Consider the following 11315-nt stretch of genomic DNA (forward strand, 5'->3'; position numbering starts at 1 on the left):
AATGTTGCCACCAGTGACTTGAGATGGGCCTTAATGTTGTTTTGAAGATCGTCATTAGTCTCAAACCTCTGCCCTCCTAGCCATGATTTTAGTTCAAGAAAGTTGTAGAAGTCACTCTGTGCTAATCAGAGCTGTACACTGGGTATTTAAAAAGTTCCAAGCTAGGTGGAAGTCTGAAAGGTGACTTTCACCTCTTTCCTGAACTGAAAACAATTTGTTAAGCGAAACAATTTTTCCCATATAAATTAATGTAAAATACGATAATGTATTCCATGCAGAAAAAAATACTTAAATATTTTATGTATAATGTTTACTCAAAGAAAATTATACAATATACATTGTTAAGGAGTGTGAATCATCATCTTTTCTTCTAGCATGGAATGAACCAACCTGGAATTCAAATTCAATTGACAGAAAACAAATTTCCTCTAGCGCTGTGGCACTGCAACACACTCTCCCTCCCTGCCAACCTAACTGTAGACATACTTTAATGTACTACTTTATGTAAGGTATGTATTTGTAAGACGTGCGATACAAAATATATACAGTACAGTTTTGTGTTTAATATATTTTTCATAAATGATCAATTATCTGAACAACCCCAGTCCGGAATTATTTTGGATAATCGATGCTTTACTGTACTTTAGGGCTCCTCCTGTATGCTAAGGTTAGGTTGTCAATCTTTCCAATCTCCTAGAAGGTAGTTACTATAGCCTATGTTATAAACTTAAAATTGCATTCTACACCCCTTTTTCACTATGCAATGTGGGTATTCCTTAATTAGCCTTTTGATAATGCCAGGTTGGTATCTATGGTGTACCACTACTCTGATAATATATTTCAATTCTTCCTTCCTACTTTTGTAGCCCAATGAATATGCACACACTCTTCTTATCAAAGCACTGAAATGTGCTAGTTTAAACAAGTACCAATTGTGCAAGAAAAAAGGGAAAAATAATTGGATGATATGTCAGTTACAAGGTCTGTTCAAAAAATAATTGAACTTTTTCAACTGGGCAAAAACAGAGTGTCCTAGTGATGTGAAGTTGACAACACTATGCTATGTTCATGATAACCTACTGAGTAAACTGCTATTTTCAGATTGTTGATATCTCATTTCGTTCCTGCTTTATTCTTTTTTGAGTGAAAGGTGTTTCAGTGTTTATGGCGATTTTTGCAATGTGCAATTTACGGGAGTAATAATGCAACATGAAGTTTGGGGGAAAACTTTTACAGAAACATTTCAATTTTTGAATCAAGCTTATGGAGGCAATGCTCTAGGTCATGTACACTGTTATGAGTGGTTTACCCTATTCAAAAGTGGTCGTCAATTAGTTGAAGATAACCTTAATTTGCCAGTTTTTTGCCAAAAATCAAATGACTGTCCTCCCCAGCCTCCCTACTCACCAGACCTGGCTCTTTACAATTTTTTCTTGTTTCCAAAATTAAAATCAGTGCTGAAAGGTTGCCATTTAACACAATTGATGACATTAAAACAAATTTGTCACAAGCATTAAAGGACAGTCCGAAACAAGCTTACCAGGACTGCTTTGCAAAGTGGAAACACCATTGGGATAAGTGTGTGAATAGGGGAGGGGAATACTTTGAAGGGGACAGGACCAATAATCTGTAAATTGAAAAATAAAAATTAAAAAAATAAAGTTTGGTTATTTTTTTAAACAGACTTCATATGATATACAGAGGTGGTGTTCCTTGGAAGGATGTTCCTGCTCCAGGCATAGGTTGAGACTAAAAGGAGGTTTACTTTTCCAAATAATTAAAATGTCATCAGTATACCTAGAGTATAATGGGGTAGATGTTATGTTTGAAAGTAAACAGGGTCTTCTTTTCTAGTTTTTGGATGACCAGCTTACATAGACTGCCTGAAAGGGGGATTCCCATAGGAACTCCCTGCCTTGAAGTAAATAGTAGTGGTGTATTCAAGATTTAATCTTCAGGGAAGCAGAGTTGAATAATAATAACAATTTTAATGTGAATTCAATAAAATTCCCACCTTATGTGACCATTTATTCATATATAATATAGATATAGAAAACACTACATAATATAAATAAAAAACTGAGTTTTAATTAGAAAAAGATTTTTTAAAAATTTACTAGTATTTTCTATCCTTTTATTTGGGAGTGCCAGGGCACCTAGGTCTCCCTCTGGGTGCACCACTGGTATAGAGAACTCTCAAATTGAAACAACAACAAATGGAATGTTAAATTGGCAAGGTTTAAAATATCCTTATATTGTTTAACAGGCACACTTATGTGGATGAAAATCACAAAGTTCATGAAAACAAAAGTTCTATTCTTACAGAAGGGTATGAAGATTTGAAATTGCAAACAGTAATGTATAGTACATATCCATCCCCATTTGCATATTGTGTAAAAGCTCTGTAAAAGGAATGGAATTTTTAACTATATGATGATAGGTGCCCATGTTGTTGTTGATAAACAGATTAAGTACTCTTACAATACAAATTGTATGTGTTGACTTGTCTATGACTGGATGGATTAAATTGCCTTGTTTGTGTACTCTGGGAAAGCAAATATTCTCAGCATGACAGGCTTTTTCATATGTAGAATTCATGGCAAAAGTGACTGAGTGAACCAGATGACTCTTTTATGCAGCTTCTGAAGATATTACAGAGCTGCTGTAGTGCATTCTGTATCTTTAACATAACTAAATAAACCTTGCCCGTAAGTAGATCTTTTAATAACCACAAGATCTTTTGTTTTATCCACCCTGGTTATGACAATGTCATTATCCTTCATTCAAGCCTTATAAGGCCTGCAGGAATGTTTTAGCTATTAATTACAAAGATGATAATACATTGTCAAAAGCCTGGAGAGCTTCTGACAATAAAATTTGAAATCCAACAAAAACACTATCACCACTATCCAATCATAGGGTGACCTTCTGTAACTTAAAATATTCTATTCAATTTAGCTTTCACCTTTCAAATGTTTTATGTAATCTGATGATGGTTGTTTATCAAAAACATTTGTTTTAAATTAAATTTTAAGTTTTTGTGTTAGATTTTTAGTTTTTGTATGTGAATACTTGACATCCAATCTTCTGTAGCTGTTAAGTCAATCCAAAAAATGCTATTCTACTTTTTAATAAAATAGCATCTTTTTAATCTTCAATGTTTAGTAAAAAATTAAAAAGATTAATTTTATATGAGCTTAGATGGTAATTAGTTAACATAACAAATAGTTTTAACTGTCAATATTTTGAGACTAAAGAGAACACGATCCCTTTAAAATTTTTAAAAGGAATACATTAGAATTCTTACACAAAGCTCTGAAACCATTTATATACAGCAAACATATTAATGAAAGAATATTTTGCAAAACTAAAATGAGATCAAGCTATCCTCTTCCAAGACTAAGAGAATACTGAGACATTCCTTACTGAGACCAAGATTTTGAGACATCATTTCCCAAAACCAAGATGAGACCAAGACATTTTCTCCCAATACCAAGACAAAGCCAATACTTCTATTACTATCAAATATTTCACATCCAAAATTTTTAAGATTTAGATAGAATACTGAATTTAAAACTAAAAAAATACTAAATTTGAGAAAATTATTATATAACATAGCTAATTACAAAAGCTAATTATTAAAACAACAAAACTGAATTACAAATAATGAAATAAGCTTCAAATTTAGAATGTTATTAGCATTACGATGCATTTACATTTATCTTACAAGCATGCCTAAAAAGTGTCATGAAATATAGAATTATGTCTATTTTGTAAAAAAGTATTGGCCTTTATTACATTTTAAAAAGGTCTTTATTACATAAAAAGAAGGTCTTTATTACATTTTAAAAAATCCAGCAACAAGTTGCACAACTTTCCTGGCAAAAGCATTTAAAATTTCATGTGGCACCATATTTTATTTAAAAACCTTTTTATATTAATATTTATTATAAAATGGCAAAAAGCTTAATTTGCAGGTAGAAATGAATCTTATAAAAAATTTTAAATGTTAATAACAAGTAAAATCTTCATTAAGTCTGGCCCTACTCAAGATATGACACACAACCCCCCTATATCTTTCCCATCTCCTTGACCTTTAACCACCAAAATTTAATAGCATGAATCACCTAATACACAAACCTCCCTGCAAAACTTCAGAAATTTTCAACAAAAAGCACAGGAGTTATTAAGCTTCAAAGTGGTGAACAAAATCCTTCCCCCACACATACACGAAAAACACCCCAAATTTTTTGTATTTCTTGACATTTCAAGGTTCCATGTCCAAAAATGTAAAAATCTTAAGGGAGTCATTTTTTGACTGATCATCATACATTTCCTCTATTATATATAACAAGCAGAAAAGTAAAAACTAATAACTTTAATAATAAATCTGTCCTTCTGGCATGTCAAGAGGGCATAATAAAGTCACTTTGAGAAAAAAAAATTCCTCAACAGAAGTTGAAGTTGCTGTGATGCAAAATACATAAGAAAAAGTATTCTTCTCACACGCTCAGTACAATTCAGAACTAGCATCTATGTCATCTTGTCAGAATACTTTTAGCACTGATCTCACATGTGATATAAATAATTATATAAATATATTAATAATTTTATTATTTTAATTTTCCAAAAGCTTTTACTTTCCAAAATCAAGATTAGACTGACATTTCATTTTGATCACAAGACTACACAATACTGTGAAGTCAGTGCACTATTTATATATGCATAAAATTTCAGTTTTTAATCATTGTCTTGTTTACTTTTTAATTTAATTACAGTGCTATCATCATGTAATGAGAAAAACTGTACTCATTGTTTTTTTCTTTGGTTTACTTTTTACTTTCCTGACTACTGTATATAACAGGGGAAAAGTATGGCAATTGATCAAAAAATGATTCCTGAAAATGTTCACATTTTTTGACTCAGGACCCTGAAATGTCAAGAAATGCAAAGTTGAGGTTCTTCTGTATTTATGGATGTTAGTGTGTATGTGGGGAACAGGAGACTTGTGCATTAGGGGTATTGACACCATTAAATGTGTCACAAGTGAGGTCAGACTTAATGAAAATTTTACTTGTTATTAGCATTTAAAATTTTTTATAAAATTCATCTCTACCCTCAAAATTAATCTTTTTGCCATTTTATAATAATTAATTATATAAAAAGTTGTTTTAATAAAATCTCATAACAGATGATGCCCCACACAATTTTAACTATTTTGCCAGAAAAATTACACAATCTCTGGATTTTCTTTTAAATGTCTGCCAGACAAAACAGTGATGTTAAAAGGTGACATAAAAAACTAGAGATCTTTCTCAGATTCACAAATAAAAAATTATTTTATTATAGTGATTTAAATATAAAATGATTATAGTCTCTTCTTTTATGATATTATAAAAAATAGTATGTAAGAATCTAGAAAATCTATTCATTTCATATCATTGTTAACAAAAGCTTTGGATGGTAAAAACTTCAGAGTGCAATACTGCAATATTCTGAATACTTTTTCCCCTCACATATAGTTAAATAGTGGATTTTAGTATATATTTATATATAGAATGATTAATTTTCAGTAATCAGCCAATATAATACGATATCAATAAAACTAATTTTTACACTTTTATTTAAACTTTTTCTTACAATCACATTTACTTTTAATAGTGAATATCACTCTAGTCATTTCTGAACTCTCAAAACAAATGAAACTAAAATACATATATATTTTAGGTTCATTTGTGTATAAAACTGGGTGTGTCTGATTGTCTGTTTATGACTTACAAATATTACTATTTTGAGTATAATTCAAATCTCAACATCTATACAATATTTTATTAGATTAAATAGATAGTAGTAATATATTAATTGATAGCAACTGTCATAAAGTATGTCATTAAGAATATTGATGGCTACATAAGGAAGAAATGTCAAAGTATGTTAAATCTGTGTCTGCATATTACTACTAGTTCTGGTACATTAAAGCAACCGACGTTATTTATCGTCAATAAACTACTACCAATTTTTCCGCATTATTTACGTTTGCAATTTGCAGTAATTCTATTTTATCATTAACGAGCTATTCAACAGGAGATATCAAGCTGCTACACATTTTACATTTTTGACACATCCAAACATAATCTACGTTCTCTTGTGTATACTTTTTCAGAGAAAAGTAAAAACCATAACCAAAAGAAGCTAAAAGATTATAAACATCTTTTGTAATAGTAGCAAGGTTGCGGCCGAAGTTTTCGTCTCTAAAACGTGAATGTCGAGCGGCACATTCGCATTTTAGAGAGAAAAACTTTGGCCACAACCTCACTATTACTTTCTGGACAAAAATTACAAAAGCAAATGAAATTCACAACGGAATCATCTGATCTTTACAAACATTCACGCAAGCACTCCTTCAAGAGAAAATAAATGTCACTTTTACAGAACATCTCCAACTTATGCAATTGCCTTACATTAATTACGACAGGAGTACAGTATAAACAAACCAATAAACATTCCAAATTTATCAACGTCAAACCGTGTATAACGCGCACAAATTAAATGCCATTTTATAAATATTTATTGAAAAATTACTCTTTGTAAAAATGACGCAATCTTCCAAAATAGTGTAATTACGAATTTAAAAACCTTTCAAACTCAAAAGTAAATAAAGTATCAAATTGTTCCTTGTTATAATGCGTATTGCTTTTATTATCAATCGTAATCGTGTCAATTTCCTTCTATTGTGTCGTTTCTTTCTATTATGACGTCCGTCTTTATTTAATTTATTCAAAAATGTATATACGTAAGACATTCGTTAAGACAAATCTGCGAGAGATACTTCTAGTTTATTCTCACCTTGCCGGCACCACCTTCTGGGTCAAGAGTCTTGTTTCTGTTTACTGAGACGAGAGTCTCCACTTCGGAGACTGTACGGTACCGAGATTAAATTTAGCATGGTTCGTGTCATACGTAATTCGTTTGACGTGATGATAAATTTGTTTAATAATATCAGTTTTTATGTAATAAATTTTATATTTTCTCTCTTCGAATTAATCTAAGAGTTAATTATTGTTAATAGATTACCTGGAAAATTGATCAAATTTTTAAATTCAAACCATGTTTATCGTTTTAAAATGTCACGTGGCTTTTGGTATTTGTTGATGTTTTGAAATAGATCAATTTTTTTTTTTTTTTTAGTGTTCGGTCCATGTGTTTCGAGTAATGATAAAGTTGGAAATTGTCGTGTTTTTCGATTGAATTTTTATACACTTATAGAACAGGTGAATTACATGAAAACGGTTTTATTTAAATAATAATACCGTTAAATTTATGAATTCCTTCATATTTTATTAAACCAAAGTGCATTTTTACACTAAAATATGCGATAAAACTTGACAAATTTTTATAATTATCGTCCATTTATTCTTGATAACTATTACAAATAAGTTGTCTGATTTAAATTTCTCAACAGAATTCTTGTTGCATTATTACTATGTTCTATATAGAGCCAATTTGATTAGATATAAGAAATGTTATGCAGAATAAATTTCTCATATTTCAGTAAAATCTTAAGTTGTTAATTCATATCTGTATAAAATAACTAAGTCTATAAATTTTTATAGAAGTTGAATGAAAGTGGGAAATTTGAGAAAAAATAACTTTAAGAGATCAAATTTACATGAAATTGAATATAGACTACAAGCTTAAGATTTTATTGAAAAATGATATATTTACTTCATATGGAATTTCATATTTCTAATTAAAATTCTTTTGTAAAACATACAGTGTATAACAAAATGGTTAATAAATTTAATAAATAATAAAATTGTTACTTGCTATTTAGTTCACAATCATAAACATTAATTTTTATTCTCTAATATTATTCTTTTTCTTAACCTTTTTCTGTAAAAATAACAGAAAAAGACTATAATGAAATAAATTGTTTTTATTTTGTGGGAAAAAAAATAAAATTGTTTTGTGATTTGAAAATCAAATGTGAAAATGGAAGCATTTAAAATTTAAAAAAATGTTTTTAAAAACATTCCTGTACTAAAGAGGATAAACAAATAGATTCTCTCAATCTATGTAATTTGTATTTATTCGCTTTTGTTAATCTCTTTCCAACATTAGATTTAATTCACAACTCCTTTCTATATTGATATAAAACAAAAATAAATTAGAAATAGAATGAATAAAAAAATAAGTATTATTTAATTTGTCTTTTCTTTAGTAAAATTTAAAAATATATTATTACTATATATAAACTTTGTCCACCAACCTAAAACAGTCTCTAATAATTTATTACTCCCAGGTAAATCAACTAAGTCCTTGGAGACACTAGTGATCAGCTTAAGATAGATTTTAAGTGGATTTTTTGCAAATTTATGCCATCTAATTTTATTGTATATTATTTTACTGTTTTAATATTAAGTAAGGTTGTTACATTATTATTAATCAACATTTTAAATGATCTTTATTAATTTTTTGTTTTAATTTTAGATAGTTTATTTTAACTAAAAAATTTTTCCTCTGACATCTAAAGATTTTATTCATGTAGATTATATTAATTTATATAAATTGGACTAATTGGTGTTCTTTATAACCATCCAATATCTTTAATGTTAAATTTACCCTCATAAATTTTTTAATATATCTGAAACATTGCTTTTTAAGTTCTAAAAATGTTTTAAAATCTAACATATGATATGGTAATTGTATAATTAAATTCATCTTCATAAAAATATTCAAAACTATAGAGTAATATAAGAATTATTGTAACTGGATAAGTATCTGAACAAATAAACAGTAAACCTTGAATAACTCCAGCAATAAATTTTAATAGGCCGAAACATTTTTTATACTGTCGGTTTTTTAATGTATAAAATTAGTGCAATGTGATTATATAATATTTTAAAAAATTTACATTTATAATTACAGTCAAAATTCAATTAGTAATAGTAAGGCATACTGTTATTATTCCTTTGGGTGGGGTCGTGAAATATTAATTTTATTTATATTTACTATTTGGGAGGGTCACAGAGCTAAGAAAATTGAGAATCGCTGCTCTATAGAAAGGTTATCTCTGCAGTGGAAGATAGTTGTTCCTGGTGATTGGACATGATGAAAAAGTGAAGACATTTTAGTCTCTGTTACGTTTTATTAAATATTTATCACAGAATTTTCATTCAGAACTATCCACTAGTATTTGTGTGTGATCTGCTTTAGAAGAATTATCAACATAATAGAAGAAGCTACAGGTATATTTCAATTTGAAAATCATGATGATTATGATAAACAGTAAATGTGATCAAAGTTATCTCTGTCTTGTTTCAAAAGAAAATCCATCAAAAACAGAATACATAAACAAAAGAAACAAAATTATGATTCATTATAATCCAGATAGCAATAGTGACAATGCTGAAAATAAATTTCCCAATAAAAACGAGGACACAGAATTACCAACATTTACCAACTGAAATGTTTCAGCATTTGATAAAGGAACTGAGGTCAACATAGTCATGTTCTTCTCTTGACATTTCAGTCAAAATAATTTAATAGACTCACAAATGAAGCTGTAAAACTGATTGTGAATCAAACAAATCTGTACATGTCACAAAAGGAAGTCAACTATCTTATTGGAAAGACGTGACTGAGAAGATAGCTTGGATAGGAGTAATAATGTAGTAAAAAGTCAAAATATCTACAAGAATTGACTAATACTTGTCCAGTGATTGATTCTTCTTTTTTTTTCTTGTCAATCAGTAGCTCTGAACTCAAAACAGATGATTCTAATAAACTCTAAGTTACAATAATTGATGTACTGAATATTTTCATGAAAATGTGAGACATTTGATCAAATATAGTCAATGAAGCAATAATTTCTTTCAAAGATCACAAAACAATAAAATAGTACATCTGTGAAACCAATGAGGGTATAAAGTCTTGGCAATCTGTAAGTATAAAACTGAATATTATACTCTTAAATTATCAATAGAAAATTCAGAAGGTGAAATAAATGTTGAGTTATTTAAATTTGTTTAAAATGTCTTTGTAAGAATCTATGCTTAATTTCAAATTGGTCATTGAAATTCTACAAAAAAGTAAATAAGTGCAGATTTCATTTTTTCTACAATACATATAACTGAATATGTTTTGTATAATGTATTCTATTTTTTTAAATATAATGCAGGTTTTAAAAAGTAAAGGGTAAAATATCACTTATAAATAAAACATAAGAAAAAAATATCAAATTAATGCATAAGAAAGTACAAAAATTATTATAATTACCAGTAATTATCATATATTAACATGACAATTTGCTTTTTAATTACTTAGTTAAATCTTAAACTCACTGAATATTAATTATATTTAACATTTTGTTTTAGCCTTTTTTATGTAAGCTAATTATAGGCCATCCACTTAGATTAGGTCAGCAATCTTTTTACTACAACTTTTTTTAATTTGGATAGAAACCAAAGAACTAACAGCCATAGCATATGTAAATGAAAAATATGATCAAAACAGATTACAGTTGCAGGCTTATTGGCATCAATTTTTTAAAGGGCAATCTTAGTAAGCTACTTGACTTTAATGATCATTTTTAAGAACGGAGAAACAAACAAGTGCTTGGAATGAGATATCATTCGGTAAAAATATGAAGACTTTTTAAAAACTTCTTTAAATTTTTCATTATGCCATAACGGCATAGTTGGCAATGAATCTCCATTGCCAACTTTGCCGCTTTGATGTAGATATAATTTTTATCTTTTCAATTACCACTGCTTTCCTTTATTTATTTATTTTTCAATTTGTTCCCGTCGTCGTTCTACTTATTTTCATATTTTCTTCTTATCTTCTCGTATTTTATTTATTTTATCTTTGTAGGACAGAGTTATCTTATTACAATCTCATTTAAAACTAATTCCGTTAAAAGTTAGCTAAACTGCCAAGCTACATTCTCGTGTATCATAAACTTTCACTTTCTCTTCCATTATGTCACATTTGCGCATCTACCGGGTGTAGGATTTAAAAACACCTACAATATGAAGGTTTTACGCTGGTAATGACTATGTACGATGGAATAAAGAACTTTTTTTCCGAAGGAAACATCTTAAAATTTTCTATAAAATCTGTAGTGAAAGCACTGTACATAACGTGGTTGAAAAGTTTGCCAGAAATTGGAGCCTGTGGCCGTTGGCCATATTAATGTATATTTTGTATTTTATAAATTTATAAATTTAAGTTAGGTTTAAGATTTCTTTTGTTTCTTTCCCTTTCCTGTTGACAAAAAAAGACTTCCTTCTTAATCACTTTACTATCTAATT

General features: G+C 28.7%; 1 protein-coding gene across 1 annotated transcript in view; it reads right to left on the reverse strand.

The window, feature by feature from the left end:
• LOC136986557 (deubiquitinating protein VCPIP1-like) overlaps positions 1-6989 on the reverse strand; it is a 67589-nt gene extending 60600 nt beyond the window's left edge. Inside the window, exon 1 of the mRNA XM_067284123.1 lies at positions 6847-6989. The gene's annotated coding sequence lies outside the window, so the exon portion shown is untranslated. The remainder of the gene's footprint in view (positions 1-6846) is intronic.
• Between the last annotated feature and the right edge of the window lie 4326 nt (positions 6990-11315).

The sequence above is a fragment of the Centruroides vittatus genome, unplaced genomic scaffold, assembly GCF_030686945.1.
Source record: "Centruroides vittatus isolate TY-2023 unplaced genomic scaffold, ASM3068694v2 scaffold_1152, whole genome shotgun sequence".
NCBI lineage: Eukaryota > Metazoa > Arthropoda > Arachnida > Scorpiones > Buthidae > Centruroides > Centruroides vittatus.